This window comes from Carcharhinus amblyrhynchos, chromosome 6 (genome assembly GCF_965287045.1).
Source record: "Carcharhinus amblyrhynchos chromosome 6, sCarAmb.v2.hapA, whole genome shotgun sequence".
Lineage (NCBI taxonomy): Eukaryota > Metazoa > Chordata > Chondrichthyes > Carcharhiniformes > Carcharhinidae > Carcharhinus > Carcharhinus amblyrhynchos.
The window spans coordinates 4306485-4334455 of record NC_137329.1 but is presented as its reverse complement, the minus strand read 5'-3'; positions in this window follow the sequence as shown (position 1 = coordinate 4334455).

The following is a 27971-nucleotide window of genomic DNA, read 5'->3' as shown; positions in this document are numbered from 1 at the left end:
ATTCCTGCTCCTAGTTTTGATGTTCAGATGTTCTGATAACCATCAAGAAATCCAATAGAGAATTCAGAAAAAACTTCTTCATCTCAAGGGTGAAAATATTGTGAAACTCACTGCCAAGGGGAATGGTTAAAGTCAAGAGTTTAAAGGGGCACATTAAAGGGGACACTGGACAAATATTTAAGTGAGAAGTGGATAGAGGGTGGCACAGTGGCACAGTGGTTAACACTGCTGCCTTACACCGCCAGAGACCTGGGTTTGACTCTCGGCTCAGGTCACTGCCTGTGTGGAGTCTGCATGTTCTCCCTGTGTCTGCGTGGGTTTCCTCTGGATGCTCTGGTTTCTTTCCACAGCCCAAAGATGGTGGATTAGCCGTGCTAAACTGCCCTTACTCTCAGGGGAACCAGCTAGGTTAAATGCATGGGGTTATGGGGATTTGGCCTGGGGGGAATTGTGGTTTGTGAAGATTCGATGGGCCAAATGGCCTCCTTCTGCACTGTAGGATTCTATGGTTCGATGGTTAGACTGATGGATTCAAATGAGGGAAGGTTGAAGTAGGTTGAAAGTGAACATAAACATCAGATTGGACTGTTTGGGCAGAATTAAATATTGTTCTGCTCCACAGTCAAACAAATGCTGTGTAAATATACAAATTTGAAGTGGAATTGGCCATTCAGCCCCTTAAGCCTTCTCCAGCATTTGATGAGAACATGGTCGATCTGATTGCGGCCTCAGCTCCACTTTCCAGTCTACCCACTGTAGCTTTTGATGATTATCCAATAACCATTAGCCTTTCAATTATCCAAATATAGAGTGGCATAGGAATAGTGTAAAAGGGTCAGGAGGGTGGAAAGGTCAAAGGGGCAATTTTACCAGCCCGTCCCGCCAGTCAATCGATGGGGTGAGCCGATAAGATATTGAAGAGGTGAAAAATCAGGATCGCTGATTTGTTGGCAAAGTCAGCTTCACCCCCAAAAAGAGGTCCACTTGGTCTTACCCTCCCACTGATCGAGGACCTCAGCTTTGAAAATCGTGCATGATCCCCACGAATGGAGAGCAGACGTGATGGCCTCACTGATGGGACTGGAGACATTGAAGCCCTTTGCTGCTTGGAGGCAGGGCTGAGCAGTGCCCGCCGGGCACCCTAGCACTGCTCACTGGGCACTCTGGCACAGCCCACCAGGCACCCTGGCATGGGCCATCAGGCACCCTAGCAGAGTCAGTGACAGTGCCGAGGGAGCAGAGTCCTGAGATGATTGGGCCTTGAGGGTGCAGGGCCTGAGGGGACAGGGCCTGAGAAGGAATGGATCAATGGCGGAGGAAGCAGTGGCTCCCCCTGCCTGTTGGGAAAAGCAGAGTGAAGCCCGTCTGCTCCATCTCCAGGTTTTCTTGCTGCATTTTTTGCCATTGGGTCAAAAGCATCCAGAAGGCAGGTACCACAACATTGGCAGAGCCCACTTCACCAGCACCCTCAGAGGTCGGGTGCCTGATTTAAAGCGCTCGCCGATCTAAAAAAGTGTCAAGATAAAATAAAAGCCCCCCCAGAAATGGAGACAGCCCCTCCCCTCCCACCCCCAGGTCCTGCCTCAGACTTGTGTACATTTTGTAATAAATATGGTTTTTTTTAAATCCAACATACTTCTCCAATCAAAGTAGCTTCCATAACACAAAATATCATATCAGTTCAATATTGGAAATTATTTTTTGAGTGTTCTTACATATTAGATTGTGTGGAGTCACATGGATATAAAAAACAGCTCTAGTACATTTACCATTGAGAATACAATGTCACACATCTTTCATCTTTAGAGCAACACAAGAACTATTGAGGTCACATCAATTATGATAGGGTTGGATCTTACTGGAGTGTACTATCACGTGGGGTGCTCTCTTCAACTTTTCTCTTACCCTTAGGCTAGTTGTTTTTTTTGCACTCTCAGATGCTGTGAGTGTGAATTGATATCAGTGTGGCAAGTCAGACAAAACATCTGGGATCTGTGTGCCCAGTGGAACCACCAGTATCTATCTCCTGGAGCAACGGCACTTAAAAGTTGAGAAAGAGACATAAACACAACTGAGAAAGGGAGTGATTTAGAATTCATTGAATCACAGAATCCTTACAGTCCAAAGTAAGACCATTCAGCCTATCAAGTCTACACCAACAATGATCCCACCCAGGCCCTATCCCTATAACCACCCTGTTAACCTACCCCACTAAAACTGAGGGAGAATTTAACATAGCCAATCCACTTAACCCGCATGTCTTTGAAGTGTGGGAGGAAACTGGAGCACCTGGAGGAAACCCATGCAGACACAGGGAGAACGTGCACAGAGATAGTTACCCAAGGCTGAAAGTGAGCCTTAGTCCCTCGTGCTGTGAGGCAACAGTGCCTTACCACTGTGTCACTGCACCATCCACAATTGAATCAACAAAAGAGAAGGAAAGAGAGTACTTTTTGTTTAAAACAAAATGCTTACTCAGGGTTACAGCTCATTTGGACCCAGAAATTACGAGAGAATAAATTGATGATTTAATCAAAGAGCTTTTATGTTTAATGTGGTTAGTTTATTTATGTCTATGATTACACATTTAAAATTGCCACAGATCTCAAGCACTTGCAGGAAATTATTACAGATTGAACAGATTGAGAAAGCAGAGAAAATAATTCTATAAAGTGGCTTTGTATCCAGGAACTGAATGCTTCAACAATATCTTAGCATCAGATTGCTTTAAGAGGAAATAAATGAACTAAGTCTTCAGAGATTGTGTAGAACTTCAAAAAAAATGGCTTTATTCAACATGCATGAGGGAGAACAGAACTCGTGGCTGTAACTCCAGCCTGCTTCTGAGCTAGTCTACTGATCCTTGGTTCCTACGTATTCTTATACCCATTTCTTTACATTACAAAGTGTTACATTTACATTAGGTCTTCAAATTGTTACTTTGAATTGGTTATAGTTCTGTTTATGAGCATATTATACAGATCCATTGTCCTGTATGCTTTAGCTTTAATTACTTTCTAGACATCTCCTGTCTACCTGTTTTCAATATCAAAGTGTTATGTTTATCAAACTGATTGTAATGGTCTGTTAATTGTCCCATCTCCCAGATACTTGATCAGTATTCCACAGGCTTAATGGTTCCTCTCAACCTTTTGGAGTCTTGATAAGTAATAACAATTCTCTTATGGTTGCTGTAACCTTGGAACGATCTAACCTAGGGTGTGAGTGTGTTATCACTGTCCAGGATATGGTCATTTGTCATGTCTGTCCGCAGTGACTGTGGATGCGATAGTCAGACTGTCTGTTTAATTCTTTCCATTCATCTCGCTCCTGCTGCAGCCCACACTTCATGGGTTTGCCTGAGTATAATTGCTCAAACACCTTCATAGCAATTAGTCAGGTTAGGTTAGCAAAATTGACCAGCTCTTTGGGCTGATTCTCCTTCCAGTACCTATCAGATTGTTGGCTGCAACAAAGCTCCCCAGTAGTTTCAATCCTTTGTTCCCCTTGTCAGGAAATGGATCTTGGTTACTATGACACCAAGGAATCCCTACAATCAGCCCATCAAGTCAGCACCCACTCTCTGAAAGAGCATCTTACCCGACCCACACTCAACCCCATAACTGCATGTATTTACGTGCTTGTTAATCCCATAACCGACATGTCTTTGGATATTAAAGAACAATTTAGCATGGCCAATTCATCTAACCTGCACATCACTGGACATCACGCAGACACAGGGAGAATGTGTAAACCCCTCACAGACAGCACCCAAGGTTGGAATGAAACCCAGGTTCCTGGCGCTATGAGGCAGCAGTGCTAACCATTGTGCCAACTTGCCACTCCTAATTGACAGGGCAATTCTGTCCTCTGAACTTTCTCTTTAAGATACAATATCCAATAATTTGCTGAGTTCTTTGTTTAAGGCATAAGTTTTGAATCCACCCAGCAATTGTCGACTGTGATTTAAAGTCATTGAGTCACTGAGATTTACAGCATGGGAACAGGCCCTTCGGCCCAACTTATCCATGCCACCCTTTTTTTTTAAACCCTAAACTAATCCCAATTGCCCGCATTTGGCCCATATCCCTCTATGCCCATCTTACCCATGTAACTATCTAAATGCTTTTTAAAAGACAAAATTGTACCTGCCTCTACTACTACCTCTGGCAGCTTGTTCCAGACACTCACCACTCTCTGTGTGAAAAAATTGCCCCTCTGGACCCCCTTGTATCTCTCCCCTCTCACCTTAAACCTACACCTTTTTGGTTTAGGCTCCCCTATCTTTAGTTTTCTTTTAGAAATTTTCCAGTATATGAAGCCTCCTGTATTCATGCTTACAAATAAAGATGACTGTGGAAGTGGCTATGAAGACATTGGCCCCCATCCTATCTAATTGGTAGGGTTGTTTTCTTTGGAGCGGTGGAGGCTGATGGGACTCTGGATAGAAGTCTATAAAATAATGACAGGTATAGATAGGGTTGAGAGTCGGAATGTTTTTCCCAGAGTTGAAATGTCTAATACTAACGGCATGCATTTGAGATGAGGGGGGGAAAGTTCGAAGGAGATATGAGAGGAAAGTTTTTTACATAGAGTGGTACCTTTCTGGAGCTTTAAATGTTAAACTTTATTTATTTGTCTGGTCACTAAACTACCAGAAGGGTGTGGAAGCTTTAGACAGCGTACAAAAAAGATTTACCAGGATGTTGCTTGGTACGGAGGTCATTAGTTATGAGGAGAGGTTGGAGAAACTTAGTTTGTTCTCACTAGAGCGACGGAGGTTGAGGGCAGACCTAATCGAAGTCTAGAAGATTCTGAGAGGCATGGACAGAGTGGATAGTCAGAAGCTTTTTTCCAGGGTGGAAGAGTCAATTACTCGGGGGCACAGGTTTAAGGTGCAAGGGGCAAGGTTTAAAAGAGATGTATGAGGCAGGTTTTTGCACAGAGAGCAGTGGGTGTCTGTAACTTGTTGCCGGGGGGGTGTGGAAGAGGATACAGGAGTGACTTTTAAGGTCCATCTTGACAAATACATGAATAGGATGGGAATAGAGGGATATGGTCCCTAGAAGGGTAGAGGATTTTATTTCAGTCGAGCAGCATGGTCGGTGCAGGCTTGGAGGGCTGAAGGGCCTGTTCCTGTGCTGCACTGTTCTATATTCTCTGATACGCTTGTGGACTTTGTGAGCGATGGTCCCCACTGACACTGCAGTGCATCATCACTCCTGACAATAACACTTTAATTGAATATGTTTCCTTTTATTTTTTATCTGCTTTCCCTTACAATAACCTGATAGTAGCCCTTTGGAGGGGTTTAAAAGAGACTGACTGACACTGGTGGCAAATTGTTGAGTTACATTTGTAATGTCTCACTTTGTGGATAAATCGAAAACCAAGAAAAGCTCTGAACCCTCACCAACTGGCTGTGAGATATCTTAACATTTAGCAATTACCATAACTACAACTTATTTCAGTGAAGGAATCAAAATGCAGGCTAATTATTTTGTCAATTAAACACTTAAATGTTAATGTAAAAAAAACTTCAATGTAAACATTTATTTGACTTTCATTTTGCACACTGATTTGATTTGATTTGATGTATTATTGTCACACGTATTAACATACATGTTAATTCCCTTTTTCTGCTGCACTTCTGCATTTATCCTTCTTTCATTCAAATATTCCTTTAGGTAATTCCTTGACTGTCATTTGAAAGGCTGTAAAAAGTCTGACAACACCAGGTTTTTACAGACTTTTTACTGTGTTTACCCCAGTCCAACGCCGGCACATCCACATTTGAAAGGCTGACATATCTTCACAGATTCGGAGCAAAATGCAAAACATGCCACCGAGCGTTTATTGAGAATAAGACATTATTCTAACATAGCGGCAATAGATTTTTGATAACTACTGGATGAAGAAATATTACAAAGTACCATTTAAACTGTATTGGAATGAATCAGTGATCTCAGAATTCCTGTTTCATCATTTTGAAGGAGTTGATTGAGTGTTACTTAATATTTCTGAGAGTTATAATGCATGATGTTTCACTCCCTTTGCATCCAATTTACAGTTCCGTGCCCAGGAATTGGAGTGTGCACTTTAACACACACACACACACACACACGCACACGCACACGCACACACACACACACCAAGCGATGTAATGCAGAAAGCGAATCAATAATCCAGACAATCAGCTGTGAAGTGTAATTGTGACTCTGGAATAAGGCAGTGGAGCGGAGGAAAGCTGTCAATTTAGTAATTTTTCTGAAGAATAATGCCATCCAACCGAAATGAATCTGGGTTTGTTGACCAAGGGCTGGATGGAGAGAGGGTGCGGAGGGATTGATAGTGTAGATGTGACCATTTCCGCATCCCACCTTCCTCCTGTGCCCATCCTGTGTAAGTGGCTGCTGTGGCAGGGATAGAAAGCAGCATCCAAAAAGATCATTGCTGTACTTGCAGCAAACCAGCCAAATCTGAGGTAAAACAGATCAGGGAAGAAATTATTCTTGGATGTTGAAGCAGAATGAATGATGGTGAATGGGCAATCTGTTCCACATCCTGCTTGATAGAGATATACAAGACAGAAAGTCAGCCAACTAAAATTCAGGTTTCCCACCACGGGAATCAGAACAAGCGAGGGGCGGACCATGGTCTCAAGCGGGGGTTTTCCGATTTAGGGAAGAGCGCGACTGGAAAATCCCGTCCTTAGTTTCAGTTTGAAAGAAGTTGCAAAACGTCCACAATACATCAGTGTTTTAGAAATCCAATGAGATTTGTAGTCCAGATTTTTTATGGGGGGGGGGGGGTCGTTGGAGGAGGGGGGGCAAAGATTATGGGAGTGTACAGGGAAGTGGAGATGAGATCACAGCAAGGTCAGCCATGAATTTACTGAATGGTAGAGCAGACTCGATGATCCAAAAGGCCAAATCATTCTCCTATTTCTAAAGAAACTCTGGAGAATGGTGTGGCCAACAATGATTGATGATTATGTTCAGGGATTTGCACAAAAAGGTGCCTCTTCTGTCCCCTCTGATTATTCCACTAGTGTTATTCTGTGGTTATTCTGCAGACATTGGAGTCTGCATGTTCTCCCTGTGTCTGTGTGAGTTTCCTCTGGGTGCTCCAGTTTCCTCCCACACTCCAAAGATGTCTAGATTAGGTGGATTAGCCATGGTAAATGAATGGGGTAACGGGGAAAGGGTGCTCAGTTTGGCCTGGTTGGGATGCTCTTTCAGAGTATTTGTGCAGACTCGGTGGAACTGTATAAAATGCTGGTTAGGACACAGCTTGCGTTTTGTGGACAGTTCTGTCACAACATAGCAGAAAGGACATAATTGCTCTAGTGAGAGAACAGAGGCAACTTAGAAGAATGTTGCCAGGGTTTGAAAACTGCAGAAATGAGGAGAGATTGGATAGGCTTGGGTTGTTATTCTTTGAACACAGGGGGCTGAGAGCTTGATTGAGGTGGACAATATTACGAGGGGCCTAGATAGTCAGGAAAGACTTGTTTCCCCCAGTGGAGAGGTCAATACCTGGCAACGGACCTGGTGCATAAAAGATGGGATTAGAGCGGGCGGCAAGTTTGTTTAGCTGGCACAGACATGATGGGCTGAATGGTCACTTTCTGTGCCATGACTTTTCAATGGCTCTCTGGTTCCATGTTTCCTCCTGAAGGATATGATACAATTCTGCCGCTACCTCCTCGATACGCCTCACCCTCCTTTAGCAAATCTCCTGTGCTGCTCTCACGTAACCATATGGAGGACTTTGGATTTTGATTGTGCACTGACAACATCTAATGGTACAACTTGTAGGCACCCAAAACCGCACCCAACCTGCTCCTGTTGCCAATTGTAGCACTTGTGAAGTCAAATCCAACAATAGCAGCTCAGAGCACACAGCAGGTTACCCACCTGTAACCTGGAATGAAGGTGAGCAGCTCCTTGCCCAGGGGTGATGACATCATGGTATTGTCACTGGACTAATAATCCAGAGATGTCGGACAATATTCTGGGAAGCTGGATCTGAATCCCATCATGGCAGATGGTGAAATTTGAAATCAGTAAAAATCTGGAATTGAAATCCAATGACCATCATGAAACCATTATCATTTGTTGTAAAAAAAAAACCCAATCTGGTTCACTAATGTCCTTCAGAGAAGGAAATCTGCTGTCCTTACCTGGTCTGGCTCCACAGCTAACCACTGTGCTACTGGGCGGCACGGTAGCACAGTGGTTAGCACTGCTGCTTTACAGCTTCAGGGACCTGGGTTCGATTCCCAGCTCGGGTCACTGTCTGTGTGGAGTTTGCACGTTCTCCCCCGTGTCTGCGTGAGTTTCCTCCGGGTGCTCCGGTTTCCACCCACAGTCCAAAATGTGCGGGTTGGCCATGTGAAAAATTGCCCCTTAGTGTCTTAAAAATGCTTAGGTTAGAGGGATTAGTGGGTAAAATATGTAGGGATACAGGGGGGTAGGGTCTGGGTGGGATTGTGGCCAGTGCAGACTCGATGGGCCGAAGGGCCTCTTTCTGCACTGTAGGGTTCTATGATTCTATGATCTTTGTGACTCCAGAGCCACAGAGATGTGGTTGACTCTGACCAACCCTCTGAAATGGTTTAGCAAGCCGCTCAGCTCAAGGGTAATTAGGGATGGGTAACAATTGCTGGCCTTGAAGTGATGCCCCACATCCCACGAATGAATGACAAGAAGTCACAGGCTTGCAGTGAGATGCACTTTTGGCTTTAGTATCTGTTACAGCTGCAGTAGCGTGAACTGCCCCAGCCTGCATCTTCAGCACGTTGCTGCACTGATATCACTGCCTTTGAGCAGAAATTTGGCAGCTTGCAATGAATGGTCGAGAACAATGTGCACATTCCTGAAATTAATGATCTGTAACCATCCAGTAACACAAGTATTCCAGTTAATGCCAGGAGCAATTTCCAGCCCATAATGAATGGCTGAAGTTTAGCAAATTATTTGATGTTGATAGGGTATTGAATCAAAGAAAATAAATTGTAAAGACTCTGGATTAAGGCTGTAGGTGATCGTGAAGCTTTGGCTGGCAGGAAATATACAGCCTTGCCGGAGTAAAGAGCTTCACAGAAGAGTAAATTAGCTAATGTGAACGAGACCCTGCTAAACAATCAGCCTCAGCAGTGTTCTAGTTCAGGGTATGGCATGCGTTGCGGCAGTTCACTAGATATTGGCACGGTGGCATGGTGGTTAGCACTGCTGCCTCGCAGTGCCAGGGACCAGCGCTTGATTCCTGGTTTGGGTGACTGTCTTTGTGGATTTTGCACATTACCCCCCCTCCATGTCTGCATGGGTTTCCTCCGGATGCTCCGGTTTCCTCCCACAGTCCAAAGATATGTGGGTTAGGTTGATTGGCCATGCTAAATTACCCCTTAGTGTCAGGGAGACGCAGAGGGTACATGTGTGGGGTTACAGGGATAGGACCTGGGTGGGATTGCTGTTGGTGCAGGCTCGTTGGGCCGAATGGCCTCCTTCTGCACTGTAGATTCTATGTCTGTGTCTAAATTAGTCGCTCGGTGGAAGTTTTGCTAAAAATCACCCTTACTGCTGAAATGCCAGTTTCAAAACTTCCATTGTGAGGCAGCAATTATTCATTTCAAAAATCCGCAACTCAAAATGCTACCAGGGTTTCCATTACAACCAGCAAGGTCATTCTGGAAGCCCACTCAGCTATCAAGGATCATTATCAGAACTAATATCTCCTTCAAGGTTATCAAAGAATTTTACTTATGATTTTTTTCCCCAGGAAACGCGTTTACTCCAGCAGTGATGAAAGCTGCCAACTGCTCCCCAGATGCTTTTCAAACGCCACGGATAGAATTTTAAAGTCTGAATTGAGGAGGCACTTTTGCTTTTTTAAGAGCTGCTGAGGATAATTCTCGCCTTCACTCAGATGAATGATATGATAGCTGCCCTTTGAGATCCCCCTTTGAACACTGCACTTGAATGTGTCTGTAAAAAGGCATACATTAGTCGGAATGAGGTTGGTATCATTCCACAGTTTGATTTAAGTTGATTATGGTATGCACAAGAGCTCTTCCTATGCATTAAAGACTTTGTAATGTGTCTATACACTATTCAATTTTATGCTGCAGCATTGATGGATTCAATTTATAATCCTCTAAATTATATCTCCAACTCCATAAGCACCAGTGCTCACCGCTGTCTACAGACAGGAATGCACTCTAAGGTGTATTGGAGAGCATTAGCAATAAAAATGATTTAAATGTTATCACCTTATATTTTTCATAAGACCATCTAATGTATTTGTGAAGGATAACTCGGCCAAGAACTCCTCGAGTTTGGAATTGAATTAGCAGAGATTATTCAATTATTTATTTTTGACTTGTCTTTTTAAGAAACGGAATTCCAATCAATAATATTTTAGTTACTTCAAGTTAATTTGTGACAAGATCCCAGTTATTTTCCAAGAAAAGAATGGGATCCTGGTGGAGCACAGTGATCTTCACATGGCACAGTGCTCCTACGACTGAGAAAAGGAGACAGACATACTTCCATCTGGCAGAGTTTCACTAAGACGCAGCTTTATTTTATTCATTCATGTGACATGGGCATCGCTGGCTGGCTGGCATTTATTGCCCATCCCTAGTTGCCCTTGAGAAGGTGGTGGTGGTGGTGACACTATTTCAGAGGGCAGTTGAGAGTCAACTGTAACGTATAGGTCAGACCAGGGAAGGATGGCAGATTTCCTTCCTTAAAGACCGCCAGTGAACCAGATGGATTTTTCTGACAATTGACAATGGTTTCATGGTCATCAGAAGATTCATAATTCCAGGTAGGTTTTATTGAATTCAAATTCCACCATCTGCCATGGTGGGATTCGAACTGGGGTCCCCAAAATGTTAGCTGAGTTTCTGTGCTAATAATCTAACGATAATACCACTAGGTGACATGGTGACACAGTTGCTAAATTGGCCTTAGTGTCAGGGGGACGAGCTAGATAAATGCATGGGGTTATGGGAATAGGGCCTGAGTGGGATTGTTGTTGGTGCAGAGTCAATGGACTTGGGCAGCCCGTAGGCACAATGGTTAGCACTGCTGCCCCACAGCTAAAGGGACCTGGGTTCAATTCCCAGCTTGGGTCGCTGTTTATGTGGAGTCTGCACATTCTCCCCATGCCTGCGCGGGTTTCCTCCCACAGTCCAAAAGACATGCTGGCCAGGTGCAATGGCCATGCTAAATTCTCCCTCAGTGTAGCCAAACAGGCACTGGATTGTGGCGATTAGGGGCTTTTCACAGCAACTCCATTGTGGTGTTAATTTAAGCGTACTTGTGACTTAGTAAGGCGTTTGATAAGGTTCACCATGGTAGGCTTCTGCACAAAATGCAGATGTATGGGATTGGGGGTGATCTGGGGAACTGGATTAGGAATTGGCTAGCGGATAGGAGACAGAGGGTAGTGGTTGACGGTAAATATTCATCATGGAGTTCGGTTACAAGTGGTGTGCCTCAGGGATCTGTGTTGGGGCCACTGCTGTTTGTGATTTTTATTAATGATCTGGATGAGGGTATAGTTGGGTGGATCAGTAAATTTGCTGATGACACCAAAGTCGGAGGTGTGGTAGATAGTGAGGAAGGGTGTCGTAGTTTGCAGGAAGACTTAGACAGGTTGCAGAGCTGGGCCGAGAGGTGGCGGATGGAGTTTAATGCAGAGAAATGTGAGGTAATTCACTTTGGTAGGAATAACAGATGTGTTGAGTATAGGGCTAACGGGAAGACTTTGAATAGTGTGGAGGAGCAGAGGGATCTAGGTGTATGTGTACATAGATCCCTGAAAGTTGGGAATCAAGTAGATAAGGTTGTTAAGAAGGCATACAGTGTCTTGGCGTTTATTGGTAGGGGGATTGAATTTAGGAGTCGTAGCGTTATGTTGCAACTGTACACAACTCTGGTGAGGCCGCACTTGGAGTATTGTGTGCAGTTCTGGTCCCCACATTACAGGAAGGATGTGGAGGCTTTGGAGAGGGTGCAGAGGAGGTTTACCAGGATGTTGCCTGGTATGGAGGGGAGATCCTATGAGGAGAGGCTGAGGGATTTGGGGTTGTTTTCGCTGGAAAGAAGGCGGCTAAGAGGGGATCTTATTGAAACATATAAGATGATTAGAGGTTTAGATAGGGTGGATAGTGATAGCCTTTTTCCTCTGATGGAAAAATCTAGCACGAGGGGGCATGGCTTTAAACTAAGGGGGGGTAGTTATAGGACAGATGTCAGGGGTAGGTTCTTTACCCAGAGGGTGGTGAGGGATTGGAATGCCCTGCCTGCTGCAGTTGTAAATGCGCCTAGTTTGGGGGCGTTTAAGAGGTCTGTGGACAGGTTTATGGACGAAAAGGGATTGGTTTAGGTTAGTGGGTCATTGTTGTTGTTTTCTTTTAACTGGTTGGCGCAACATCGTGGGCCGAAGGGCCTGTTCTGTGCTGTAACGTTCTATGTTCTATGTTCTATGTTCTACTAAATAAGCTTTACATTGAATGGCCTCCTTTTGCACTGAGGGATTCAATGATTCTATGATTCTAGCCATCACCTCGTGAGTGAGTTGGCTGACCAAGTCAGAAGGTAATGTGAGGTAAAGTCATTTTGCCCCTCTCGAATTATCAGGGTGGCATTGGGAAAGAGATCACCCCAATTTGAAGTCCCATTTGACTCTTTTCTCATTGTCTTGCCTCCACTACCACGAGGAGGTTATTTTCCGTATGATGATGTGGTAGAAATTTGCCTGGCCAGGATGCAGCCTAGGCCTAAGGCCGGCCCAGAAGTAGGCCTCAAGCCTCGCTTTGATACCTTAAGAAAGCAGCCAATGCCTATCACCTCCAGAAGCACCATTTTAGCTGCATGTCTCCTGGGCAGTCACTATCAGATTAGCAACAGGAGGGGGTATGGGAGGGAAGCAGCTGCTGATAGCAACCAGTAGCAGGAGCTCACATCGTGCCTTCCTATGAACCTAAAATAAAAATGGTTTTCCTTTTGGATTGGCTGCGACGGGCCTCAGGGGGTGGGGGTATCATGCTGGGTCAGGGCTCAGATGAAAACCTGGAACTCAAAAGTTATGGCCCAATGTATTGAAGAGTGTCACGGACTGGGAGAGATGTAGTGTAAAGAGTGAATGTTATAGATGTTAATAGGCAATATACATTATCAATAGAGAAAGATCACAGGATGACACAGCTGACTGAAAGATGGTTTTGTGAAACTTCATTGTCCTCTGCCTTGTCCTGTACCTAGATAAAAGAATGTTGAATTAAAAAGTAAAAGCCTTACCTCAAGCAGTCTCTAACAATCTTCTTAGAATCTCAACCCTCCAGGGCAGAAAGAGGCCGTTTAGCCCAGAAGGTCTGCACTGATTCTCCAACAGAACACCCTACCCAGGCCCAATCTACATAATCCCACACATTTACCCTGCTAATCCCCCTCATTAACACAGTTTGAGGCCCTAATAGGCAATTTAACATGGCCAATAAACCTAACCCACAGGTTTAGAGTGTGAGAGGGAATCGGGGCACCTGGAGGAAATCGACATGTGGAGAACGTGCAAATTCCACACAGTCACCCAGGGCAGGAATTGAACCTGGTTCTCTGGCCCAGTGAGACAGCAGTGCTAACCACTGTGCCCCCATGCCACCCAGCTGACCATGGACAACATCAGCTGTGAACCACAATGATAATAACAGAATGGATAAATAATATTCTCACCATAGAAGCACAGAATGATACAGCACAGACTGCATACTGAACTAATTCAAATTTAGTTTTATTCTGCAATAGGTATGAATATGATCAGAGTTGCCTTTATTTCCATCAATACAACATATATTCATGCAAAGATACTTAAAAGCGATGGTGAATGCTATGCCCATTCAGAAGGCATTTACTTAACTCAAACAGAATATTCATAAGAACATAAGAAATAGGAGCAGGAGTAGGCCATCCAGCCCTTCGAGCCTGCCCCGCCATTCAATAAGATCATGGCTGATCTGTCGTGGCTCAGTTCCACTTTCCCGCCCTCTCCCCATAACCCTTAATCCCCTCTCCTATCAAAAACCCATCAACCCGCGTCTTAAAAATATTTAGCGAGGCAGCCTCCACCACTTCAACGGGCAGAGAATTCCAGAGATTCACCACCCTTTGAGTGAAGAAGTTCCTCCTCAACTCCGTTCTAAACCGCCCCCCTTTTATCTTGAGGCTGTGCCCCCTAGTCCTATTGTCTTTTTTGAGCGGGAAGAGTCTTTCCACCTCAATCCTATCCATCCCATTCATCATCTTATACGTCTCAATGAGATCTCCTCTCATTCTTCTAAACTCTAACGAGTACAAGCCCAGTTTATTCAGCCTCTCCTCATAGCTCAACCCCCTCAACTCCGGTATCAGCCTAGTAAACCTCCTCTGCACTCCCTCCAAGGCCAAAATATCTTTGCGCAGGTGCGGCGCCCAAAAATGCACACAGTACTCCAGTTGCGGCCTCACCAATGCCCTATACAGCTGCAGCAAGACCTCCCTACTTTTATATTCAATCCCCTTCGCTATGAAGGCCAGCATCCCATTCGCCTTCCTGACCACCTGCTGCACCTGCAAGCTGGGTTTTTGCGACTCATGCACAAGGACCCCGAGGTCCCTCTGCACCGTCGCCTGCTGCAGTTTTTTGCCCCGTAAGTAATAGTCCTTCCTACCATTCTTCCTACCAAAGTGGACCACTTCACACTTGCCAACATTAAATTCCATTTGCCATTTCCTGGCCCATTCGCCCAGCCTATCTAGATCCTTCTGCAGACTCTCCACACCCTCCGCACAATTTGCCGTTCCCCCAATCTTGGTGTCATCAGCAAATTTCGACACTCTACACTCGGTTCCCTCCTCCAGATCATCTATATAAATGGTAAAAAGCTGAGGCCCCAGCACCGACCCCTGGGGCACTCCACTAGTCACCATCCGCCAATCCGAATAGCACCCGTTGACCCCCACTCTCTGCCTCCTATTTGACAACCAATCCTCTATCCATGCTAACACCCTACCCCCAACTCCATGTCCCTCGACCTTCTGCAATAACCTCTTGTGAGGCACTTTGTCAAACGCCTTCTGAAAATCTAGAAAGACCACATCCACCGGCTCTCCTCTATCCACCGCCCTAGACACATCCTCATAGAACTCCAGTAAATTTGTCAGACACGACTTCCCTTTAATGAAACCGTGCTGCGTCTGCTCTATCAAGCAATTCCCTTCAAGATGCCTTGCAATTTCCTCCTTAATGACAGATTCTAACATTTTACCTACCACAGATGTTAAACTAACTGGCCTATAATTCCCCGCCTTTTGCCTGGCACCCTTCTTAAACAACGGCGTAACATTAGCCGTTTTCCAATCATCCGGCACTTCCCCGGAATCCAGCGACGTTTGGAAAATAACCACCAAGGCATCCACTATCACCTCCGCCATTTCTTTCAGAACCCTCGGATGCATTCCATCCGGTCCTGGGGACTTGTCCACAATCAGCCCCTCCAGTCTGTCGAGCACCGCCTTTCTAGTAACAGTAATGTCATTAAGACCCTCTAGTCCTACCACCTTTCCATCGCTAATACCCGGCAAATTATTCACGTCCTCCTCCGTGAAGACAGAAACAAAAAAGTTATTCAATACCTTAGCCATATCCCCATCCCCTACCACTAGGTCCCCTTTCTCATCCTCTAAAGGACCAACATTCACCCTAGCCAGCCTCTTCCTTTTTATATATTTATAAAAACTCTTGCTATTCTTTTTTATATTAAGCGCTAGCCCAGCTTCATAGTTTCTCCTACCCTTCCTTATCAACTTCTTTGTCAATCTTTGTTGACATTTAAACCTCTCCCAATCCTCTTCTCGCCCATTACTCTTAGCTACTCTAAATTCCTCCGCTTTTAGTTTAACACTTTCCTTCACCTCCTTCGTTATCCATGGCTTATTACCTCTCCTCCTACGGTCCTTTTTGACCATTGGAATAAATTTCCGTTGAGCACCAAGAAAGATCTCCTTAAAGATCCTCCACTGCTCCTCAACAGACCCTCCCTCCAACGCGCTCTCCCAGTCCACATTCGCCAATTCTTCTCTCATCCTACTGTATTCCCCTCTATTCAAACAAAGGACGCGTGTCCGGGAACCCACTTTCTCCTCCTCCATCTGCACCAGAAACTCCACCATACAATGATCACTCTCCCCAAGAGGATCCTTCACCACAAGGTCCCTAATTCTACCCGCTTCATTACATAGCACCAGATCCAAGATAGCTCGCTCTCTCGTCGGCTCCAACACACACTGTTCGAGGAAACTATCCCGGCAGCATTCCAAGAACTCTTCCTCGAGCCCCCCACGTCCAACATGGGTCGACCAATCAATATGCAGATTGAAATCCCCTATAACTACGGCCATCCCATTCCTGCACGCTGCACTTATTTGCGCGTTAACAGCCCGCCCCACCTCCAGATCATTATTCGGGGGCCTATAGACGACACCCACCAGCGTCTTCGTCCCTTTGCTGTTCCTAATCTCCACCCACAATGATTCTACCCTTTCCTCCTTTGCTCCAATATCATCCCTTGCTACCACCGTGATGCTATCCTTAATCAGCAGAGCTACGCCCCCCCCTTTTACCTCCTGCCTATCCTTCCTAAACACTTGATAGCCCTGTACATTCAGCTCCCAGTCCCTGTCACCCTGCAGCCATGTCTCTGTAATGGCAACCAGATCGTATCCATTTGTGTCGATCTGCGCCATCAGCTCATCCACTTTATTCCGAATGCTTCGTGCATTCAGATAAAATGCTTTCATCCCAGCCTTCACCTGGACCCTATTTGCCGGAACGCCACCAACCATACTCACGCCCCCTACTCCCTCTATTATTGGGACATCCTCGGCCTCTTCCCTTACCTGTACCCTCTCCTTAACTTTAGACCTCGTAAGGTCACCTACCCTCGCACCCTCCCCCCCCCCAATTAGTTTAAAAGCCCTGTCTACAGTCCTCTTTACTCGATTCGCCAGCACTCTGGTCCCAGCACGGTTCAGACCAACCCCATCCTGCCCGAACAGGTCCCACCTACCCCAATACTGGTGCCAATGCCCCATAAATTCAAACCCATTCCTCCCACACCAATCCCTGAGCCACCCATTCACTTCCTTAATCCTGTCAACCCTACGCCCATCTGCACACGGTTCAGGCAGTAGCCCAGAGATAACCACCTTGTCGGTTCTACTTTTTAATTCCATTCCCAGCTTTTCATACTCCCTCCCCAGATCCTCAGTTCGCATTTTGCTTACGTCACCGGCACCCACATGTACCACAACGACCGGATTCTCACCCTCCCACTCCAGGTTCCTCTGCAGCCCAGATGTGACATCCCGTACCCGAGCACCAGGCAGACAACACACCCTTCTGTGCACTTTGTCATTGTGACAAAGGACAGTGTCAATACCCTTCACCCCACTATCCCCAATCACTACTACGTTCCTTTTCCCCCTCTCTTTGCCTATGTCCTGCTGCATCACTGTACCGTGTGCAGTTTGCTCACCAACCTCACCTGCCTCGTTCTCGTCCAGCCTGGAAGCAAGAACCTCAAACCTGTTATGCAGATTAAGAGGCTGAGGCCTCCGCTCCTCACCGCCCTTCCTCCTCCCAGCAGCCCCCTCTTGTCCCTGACCCTTAGAGTTAGCCAGTCTAGGGGGGGTGGATGTCACTTGCACCCCATTGACAATGGCACCCTCTCTCCCCCTGATGAGCCTCAGTGTCTGTAGCTCAGAGGCCAGCTCATTTACCCTGAGCTGGAGCTCCTCTAGCAACCTGCACTTACTGCAGACATGGTCACTGGGATGAACCCTAGGGTCCATCAGTTCCCACATCATACAGAAACCACACATCACATGCCCCTCCATTATTCACTGTAGTAGTTTTGAAAAAATTTTTTTGTTTTTTTTGTTTTTCAAACGAACTCACCTGGCCTTTTTTCCTTCCAGCCCTTTTTGATATTAAGCCCTATTAGCTCACTCTGCTTCCCACTCACTCCGCTGCCCGCTTAGACGCTGCCCGCTGTCTACACCAGGCCTCCTTTTAAACCTGGCGCTGATTTAAAGCTGATTTAAAGCTCTCTGCATTCGAGTCTTTAGCCTGGGGAAGAACTTATCTTAAAGAAGTTTCCCATACCATTAACCTTGTAGTAACATTTATCTATCTGCCTTTTGCTATCATATTTTTAAATGCTTGAGATAACGTTTGATCTAACACTCAGGCTGCACTCGAAAGGAAGAATTACCGATAGAATCCACACAATTCTTATTCAATGGTATGAAAGTCAAATGAGTTCTATGAAGGATGAATGACTCACTCTACCAGATTACTGCCCAGGTAGTGAAGATCAGAATCTACCTCCATAACCCAGAGAATGTGCAAATTCCACACAGACAGTGACCCAAGGCTGGGAATCGAACCCGGGTCCCTGGCACTGTCAGGCAGCAGTGCTAACCACTGTACCACCATGCCACCAATATAACACACTGAATTTTCCCTCTGCCACTGACCATGGCCACTGTGCTAAAAAAAAATTCCCAACTAAATTTCGACATCAAAGCACGTCATTATGCACAAGTTCAGACCAGTCACTCCTGTGTATTCCCTTCAAACCTGTCCTCCATGTGACGTTGGCTGTCCCAGTGTCCCCGCTCTGAGGTGTCCCAGCGAGGCTGGCCGGAGGCTGTTTGTTTTGAGTGGAGAAGGCTGCAGGCGGCCTCGGAAGACAACCTTCACCATTTCTCTTCCAGCTTCAGACTGCTTCACCTCAGCGTGGCTGACAACAGCCTGGGATTCCTGGCTGACTGGCATCCAGGCGCCTGTTTGGGTACACTGAGATAGAATTTAACACGGCCAATGCATCAAACCAGCACGTTTTTCAGGCTGTAGGAGGAAACCGGAGCACCCAGAGGAAACCCATGCAGACATGGGGAGAATGTGCAGACTCCACACAGATAGTTACCCGAGTTGGAAACTGAAACCAGGCCCCTTAAAGTTTTAACTGTTGTAAAGTCGGAGTATCTGTTTGAAAAACTGATAAGAAACCATGAAGAAAATGTAATTCAAACATGCTTAGAGTCTATTACACTTAACAAAGTAGCCTGTGTTTACCTCACAAGATTAGAGCTAAATAGTGAAAAACAACTTGGACAATGAATAATCCTTCTTTAAACTGGTAATAGAGCCAAGGAATCTGTAGAAAAGGCAGTAAAACTCCAAAAGCAATATAAATTATCCGTATCGGCTCCAGAATTAAAGAGTAGCTACGAAGGTAAAACAGTTAATTTCATTTCTGTGTGAATCATTTCAAACCATGGCACATTGCCTTAGAGATAGTGATTCAGCGTGGAACATTGGTTAGAAGGCTCAGTTGTTTATTTAGGTGTTTGCTGTTTCTTGACAGAAGCAGGCTGTTCCGAGCCCACTTGGGCCACCGCGCATCTCCCTTTAGGAGGTGCAGGATAGCTTTAAATTCAGCTGGCCTCTCACAATGAGGCACACAGCCACTTGACAGCGCTGGCTTGCACACTGCGAAAATGGTAATTAGCAGGCTGTACAGAGTTGGCATGCTGTCTGTATCACATTGAATAGGTACGGGGTAATTGTGGATTGCAAGCTCTGTGTGCTTATACAGGAACTTCCAACTCATCCTCTTATGTCTCCATAGTTACACAGCAACTGACATATCTCGCATCACTAATGACACATTTCTGGCTTTAATCTGCTCAAGGAAACTAATGAAATCATTTATTCTGCCCATTATACACAAATCAAGTAATATACCGCTATCAAAGCAATCATTGCTCATTCTAAATGTGGAAAATGTTTTACACAGTGCAGTTTCTACGAGGAAACAAACAGAGCAGCAAATAAAATGATATAAAACTAGTTTGGCAAAAAGTTTGAAAATGCCACAGAAGAAGGTTAGGTGGATTGACTATGGTGAAATATCCCTTCCTGTCCCAAATATGTAGGTTAGGGGAACGAGTGGGGTAAATGGGTTAAGTCACAGGGATCGGACAGGATGCATGGGCCTGGGTAACATGTTCTGTCAGAGCATCAGTGCAGACTCGATGGGCCAAATGGCCTCCTTCAGCACTGCAGGGATTCTATGATTCACAAACTGCCGCCCAGCCAATAATCTCATCAAGACATCTTAATATCTCCTTCAATTTTGGGAACAGTTATCAGGCCTCTATTGGTTTTGGGCACCTGATTGTTGGATTTCTGGACTCTTTTAGCTTTTTCACAGAAAAGATTTGGATATATGAATGATTTTAAAAGTGTGCCCTGATGTCAAATCACCGTGGGAAACCCAACAACTGGCTCTGGTTCCTAAATCGGGGAAGATGCGACAGGAATGTATTGGCTTTTTGTTCATTCATTTCTAAAATTAAAAATAAACTTCTTCTTGTGTATGGATCTAAGAAAGACAAATAATGTAATCCATTGGATAAAAATATGGTTTGATTTGATTTGATTTATTATTGTCACGAGTTAGTATACAGTAAAAAGCATTGTTTCTTGCGTGCTAAACAAGGCATACCGTTCATAGAGAAGGAAACGAGAGAGTGCAGAATGTAGTGTTATAGTCATAGCGTGCAGAGAAAGATCAACTCCATGCCAGGTAGGCCAATACAAAAGTCTAGCAGCAGCAGAGAAGAAACTATTCTTGAATCGGCTGGTACGTGATTTCAGACTTTTATATCTTTTTCCTGACAGAAGAAGGTGGAAGAGAGAATGTCCGGGGTGCGTGGGGTCCTTAATTATGCTGGCTGCTTCGCTGAGGCAGTGGGAAGCGTAGACAGACTAAATGAATGGGAGGCTGGTTTGCGTAATGGATTGGGGTTCATTCATAATCCATTGTAGTTTCTTGGGTACAGCAGGAGGCATACCAAGCTGTGATACAACCAGAAAGAGTGCTTTCTGTGGTGCATCTGTAAAAGTTGGTGAGATTCGTAGCTGCCTGGCCAAATTTTCTCAGTCTTTTGAGAAAATAGTGGCATTGGTGGGCTTTTTTAACTATAGTGTCAGCATGTAGGGACCAGGACAAGCTAAGGCCCTCGATCATTTCTACTTCATCCCCATTGATGTCAAGAGGGGCATGCTCTCCTCTACGCTTCCTGAAGTCGATGACAATTTCCTTTGTATTGTTGACATTGAGAGAGAGATTATTGTTGTCGCACCAGTTCACCAGTTTCTCTACCTCATTCCTGTACTCTATCTTGTCATTGTTTGAGATCCGACCCACTACAGTGGTGTCACCAGCAAAGTTGAAAATCAAGTTGGTGTGAAATTTGGTCACACGGCCATAGAAGTATAAGGAGGGTTACTTGCATTCCAAAAATAAAATCACATTTATTTACAACCATCACAAAAGGATTAAGAAGTCTGATTAAGGAAACTGAGGTATATCAATACTTCCTGGTCAGTCTAATTGGCTAACAGTTGAGTGGTCCAAATTGTGCCGGACCTCTGTAGGGGGCTAAGCTGGGACAGCAAGGAACCCCGGAAAGAAAGACAGCATATATACAGCATCAAGGGTCAGGAGGAATCAGGAATCCCAGGGAGGATGAGTGGTTTCTGCAGGGAGTCAGAAAAGGGCAGTTTCATCTCAATGGATGATGCCCAGATGCTCATAGAACACCCCTCCAAATGAGTAATCACCCCCACTCTCCTCCAGTTTTCTCACCAGGGGTGGCAAGTGGGTGAGTCACTTTTCTCTACTTTTCATTGCTCATTGGATTTTGGAAAATTAGACCCTTGACTGATCATTAATCAGCTAGTTAATTGCCTCAATTGGCCAATGAGTGGATGGGCTGATTAATGTCTTATCTGCCCAACATATTATGAGAAACACTGCATATTGCTGAGGGGGAAGATGGCAGACTAGTCACCAGTCCTATTTCATTTCCCCTCAGCTAAAACCACGCCTGGTGAGGGGCCTAAAATTCCCACCATTGTTTCTGCAAATTTGTTTTAAACTAACCACTTTTAAGAGCACGTTATATGTCCTCTGAACAAGGTGAGGACATCATGTCCTCCGGACAAGGTGAAGTAGCTCGCACTGGTCTACATTTTCTAGTCCCTTATAATTCTAAAAACAGCAATCATACCAACTCTCAACCTTCTCTTGTCCCCTGAGAAGAAGCCCATGGGATTGTGTCTAAAAGCAAGGGTTTAGCGACTGCCTGGAACATCTGTTAAATACAAATTTGGCAGCTTCCAGGGAATACTCCTTTCCGATTTGATAACAGAAGCTTCTTAAACTGGTATAAATCAATATCTGATAGTCACCATGAATTCAAATACGGAATTCTGAAGGAATATTTTTTACCCGGGGAAGTAATTGTGAGACTGTGAGATTTGTGACAACAGGGAACAGTTATAGCATCGTGCTGTGTAGATGCATTTAAGGGAAATCTAAAGAGGTCTATGCAGGAGAAGGGACTAGAGGGTGATGCTAATCAAATTAGACAAGGCAAGATAGGACAATGATGAGTGGAATATCAATGCCAATGTGAGCTAGTTATCTTGAAAGACTTATTTCTCCTCTTGTGATGTTAGTGTACCTTTAAGAAAAATTATTTCTTTTTTTAAACATGATTTCTGCAGCTCATAGCTCCAGTGATGTCACTATTGTTGCCAGCTGACTATGATGAGTCCTTTTATTGTTAATTCAATAGTTACTGTTTCAATGGGGTTGTTTGTGTTTCTACTCTGGGATTAGTTTTACGATCCTTCATTGTTAGGGAAAAAAAGTCATGTGGTTTTGGACCTTTTCTCCTCTTTTCAGTGAGATTAAGGTTTCAGTTTTGAGAGTTCTGAGACTGCAGTTTAGTTTTTAGTTTTAGCAGGGGCATCAAGCAAGAAAGGAGCTGAAGTCTCTCTCTCTGTCTCCCTGTTCTATTTGGAAATTCTGCTGACTATCTCAAGGCAATGTTTTGCCTTCAGGCAGGGAAGTGCAGGCTTCAGGAAGACTCAACTCCAGTCAGGTGTGACTGTAATTTATGCTGTGTAGAACCTGTGAAAAGGGTTTTGTCTATGAAAGGTTTTGGTTTGTTGGGCCACCTTTCATATTCAATTAAGGGTTAATGCTTTATTGTGGTTTTTTTTCTGGTTTTTGTTGTAATTGTTAAAAGGTAATTTTTTTTCCTAAATGTGTTAACTATATTCTTAAATAAATTTTGTTTTATAAAAGCTCCCTGGTGGGTCTTTTGAATCATACTTGAGTGAAACACATCACGCTTATCTTAGCCAAATTCAAGAAATAAAACTCATGGTTCAGGCAGTCTCCATGAAGTACTTTGCAGTTTCTGACCTGACCCATAACACTCTACATATTTTGTAAATCCCATCATCATTGGCGTTTTCCACACAACCTGCTTGTTCTGTTCAACTATCAGTGTGGCCACGCTGTAAAGTGTAGTGGTTCTGGGGGGATAGAAAATTATTTAAGAAATGTTCATGGCAGCATTACAACTGCTCTGATGGGTTCCTACTGGGGAAGCCGTCTAATATCAACAAGGACCACAAACACTGATGGCCGCTGAAAAATAATTCATTCTAAAAGTATTTGAGAGATTCCATTGGGGGCTATCAATGTTGGCACAGGTTAAAGTGAGGTTTGTAGTGAAATGACAAGACATTGTATGGAGGAACGATTTCATTCCACGCTTTAAGAAGGTAAGAGGCACAGAGAAACAAAGGGGAACAAAGATTTTTTTTAACTGAAAGGGTAGAATGCAGAGTTGTAAATATTAAAGAACAGCAACTGACCCAAATCTGTTTTCAATAAGATGGTAGAAGTCAGCTGTTAGAAACAACTGTTAGAACTAACAAAGGGATTGGCCAATATTAAATGCAACACCTCGGGGAGCAATAGCTTACAAACAAAAGACACCAAGAAGCAGTAAAATCAAAAAGTAAACACCTTGGACAATTATTTTAGATAATAACTTCACCTCGTGGAATGCAATGGTTCAGGCTGGTCATTCAACATCTCTTTTCCAGGGCAATCAGGGTAATAATTGTTGGATTTGCCAGTGATGCCCACATCGCCTGAACAAATACAAAAAGGAAGAAATGAAGACAATTTGCAAGATGGCAAACAATAGAAGATAGAATGGGCAGCACGGTGGCACAGTGGTTAGCATTGCTGCCTCATAGCGCCAAGGATCGAGGTCCAATTCCTGGCTTGGGTCACTGTCTGTGTGGAGTTTGCACGTTCTCCCCATGTCTGTGTGGGTTTCCTCCGGATGCTCAGGTTTCCTCTCACATTCCAATGATGTGCGGGTTAGGTGGATTAGCCATGCTGAACTGACCCTCATTGTCAGGGGGATTAGCGAGGGTAAATACATGGGGTTACGGGAAGAGGTCCTGAGTGGGATTGCGGTTGGTGCAGGCTTGATGGGTCAAATGACCTCCTTCTTCACTGCAGGGATTCTATGAGAGTGAAAAGACTGGATTAAAGTGAAAAGTTTGGCTCTGAGGATGTAATTTCAGCTGATGTGATTGAGGCTTATTCCTTCCATGAGGAAGGTTTGAGTTACCTGGCACACTAATTCCTCCTGTAGGAATTTTCCCTGAACCTCATTGCCCACACTTCATTTTCATTATTTTGGGGTTGTCGGCAAGGCAAGGCCAGTGTTTATTGTCCATGTATATTCATTGGCCACTGTTGGTGTTTTGGCTTCACACCAGAACATTGATGCCAATGCTGCTGTAATTGCCCACATGCCCACAGGGGACACATCAGCTTGCTCCTCCTCAGGTGAGTTAGTGACCACGCTCAGACCATGCAGGAAATGTCCGGCAGACTGACCTGCCCTCTAAATCTTCACTGAGGCCTTCACGGTGCTGCTAGAATTGACATTCTCCCCACCCCAGAGGGTGTGGTGGTGGGGGTGTGTTGTGGCTTTCCCCTTTCCACCCAATTAATCTTGACCTTACCCAGAAGACAGTTGACACCCTTAGGGGTCATTTAAGAGTCTCACCACACAGTGAGCCAGGGACACTCCGTGTGGGCAACCATACAACCTGGTGAGGGCAGCAGCGGGGACAGGAGTGTGGTGGCATTGGAGGCGGGGGGGGGCGAATTGTTGGAGGATGTGGGGTGGAGAGATGTGTTATGAGAGTGTGAAGTGGGAGTGGGGGCGTGGTGGAAGGCTGCAGGGTGGGGGTGGGGTGAGGTAGTGGAACGGAGGAGATGGAGGGGGGAGGTAGAGCTGGGGGGAGGGTGCGGAGCCAGATCCTTTCTACTTTTATCTCATTAAATTCCTGCAAAGAAATCCTCTTCAAAGTATTCTCTCTTATTCCTTGCTGTGCTAGCTCCTGTTCTCTGCAATATCTCGATAGGGAAGTCAGTGAGCAGATACAGAGGCCAGAATTTTACTGTCCCGCCCTCCAAGGCAATCAGAACGGATGAGGGGAGAACCATGGAAAGGTCCATTGACTGCAGGCAGAATTTTATGGTTTCGGGACCAGCGAGTGTAAAATCCCACATAGTGTCTTTAGCTTCAATCAATGAACAGACTTGAGGCACAGTTGCAGAGTGATATTTATAGATACGGAGTGAGGTTTACAAGATTCAAAGTGAGATTGATAGATACAGAGTGAGATTTACAGATACAGAGTGAGATTGATAAATACAGAGTGAGATTGATAGATATGGAGTGAGATTTACACATATAGAATGAGATTTATAGATACAGAGGGAGTTTGACAAATAGAGTGAGATTGACAGGTACAGAGTGAGATTTACAGATTGAGATTGATGTATAGAGAGTGAGATTGATAGCTACAGAGTGAGATTTACAGATACAGAGTGAGATTGATGGATACAGAGGGAGATTGACAAATAGAGTGAGATTGATAGATACAGAGTGAGATTTACAGATACGAAGTGAGATTTACAGATGCAGAATGAGATTAACAGATACAGAGTGAGATTTACCACTATAATGTGAAATTTAGAGGATACAGAGTGAGATTGACCGATACAGAGTGAGATTAGTGAGTAAATATGTAGAGATCCTGGGGTAAGGCCCGGGTGGGATTGTGGTCAGTGCCGACCTGATGGGCTGAATGGCCTCTTTCTGTACTGAAGGGAGTCTAAGTCTATTCTAAGTCGATCCAGCCGTGATTGAACCAAAAAGACAGGAATAAAAGATGCATCAATCACACAGGACAACAATAGACTGGACGTCAATCCTGCCACTTGGTAAGTTGAGCTGTCAAGAGTAAAATCAAGATCATTTATAAAATTGCTCAAAATTACTACGAGAGGTTTTCTGCACCAATTTCTGGAAGTCTTTATAAGTTTAGATTTCTTTTGACTCTCTACCTCCCATTCAATTAATCAAGCCTCCATTCCTTCATCCCTGAGGAACAAGAGGAAAGTTAGATATTCGTTCATATAAGAGAAGGACTGACCTCACTGCTGGTTATTGAACGCTTTGACTTTTTCTTCTCTTCAAAGCAGTTAAGGGACAGTAAGCGAGGATTCACCTACATCGAGTGAGAGTCATTATGTTTCATCGCTGGCTGAGTTAGGATTCTTAGACTGTCAATGGGGTACATTTTCAGTCCAGTGGCCATTTGTTTACCTCGCTGAAAATGTTGCTGCAAATCCCAACCGTGATGCTGAAAGTGAGGGGGAATTGCAGCAATAACTCCAATTTATCTGATATTTCCAGTGGAGTTATCACTGCACTATAGTCTGAGGATCAGCATGTATGCCGAGATGAATTGCGAGTTGCTTCCCAACATCTCATCAACAAAGTTGGCCCCTTATCCATTACATCCCATATTTTGTTCGGACGGAACCGTAGCTTTTCCCCAAATGCGTTGAGCCACAGGAACTGCTCTTGTTAATGTAACTCAGAAATTGCTGTTGACTGTGTTAATGGGCACATACTCCACACATTCCAAACCCATTCCTGTGACCATTGTGCCTTTAAGACATATATTTTTCATGTTTCTTGTGCAGGATATATTTAAGCAGTTTTGTTTTACATACTGGTGTTGTTTTGTCGATAGCCCCTGTATTGTTATTGCAGCAGTGTTGGGTGGCACAGTGGTTAGCACTGCTGCCTCACAGCGCCAGGGACCTGAATTCAATCCCCGGCTGTCAGTGCAGAGACTGCATGTTCTCCCCATGTCTGGGTGGGTTTCTTCCGGGTGCTGTGGTTTCCTCTCACAATCTGAAAGACACTGGTTAGGTTCATTGATCCGAACAGGTGCAGGAGTCTGGCGACGAGGGGATTTTCACAGTGACTTCATTGCAGTGTTAATGTAAGCCTTACTTGTGAATAAATAAACTTTAGTTGCTCCTAACAGCTGGAATGTGTGCTTTAATCTGAGTTAATGCTGTTCTGTTGTTCGTGTTTCCCCCTGGGTTTTTGCGGAGTAGGACTTGATTGGGTTGATTGACAGTAATGTCAGGTGACTGGGTGGAGCTAGGCTTACACAGGGAAATCAAGCTCTGTTGCTTTTTTGAGAGCTGTAGAAAGAAATAGTAGCTCTGAGTCTCTCAATTCTGGAGACAGGGATCTGCTAGAAACTAGGTTTATCTGTATGAAGGCCTGATGTTTGAGGGTATATCCCTCTCTGGAAACTGCTGACTGGAACTCTGTCTGTCCAGAGTTATTAAAAAGGTAGGAATCCAGCATCCGCGTGAAAATACAGGTTTTTGGTGCAAACTGATTCTGAAGAAGGGGTTTATCTCAGTGGGGTGCTGCTTACAATTGGAGCAATGGAAATAACTAACTGTTCAGAATCATACATTGGCTCCCATCCCATTGCAGTGAACAGAGATTTGGCTGAGCATCAAATTCTCTGTCCTTTCTGATAGCGGCAGTGGGGCGTGAACAACATTTTTTCAAGCTGCCATT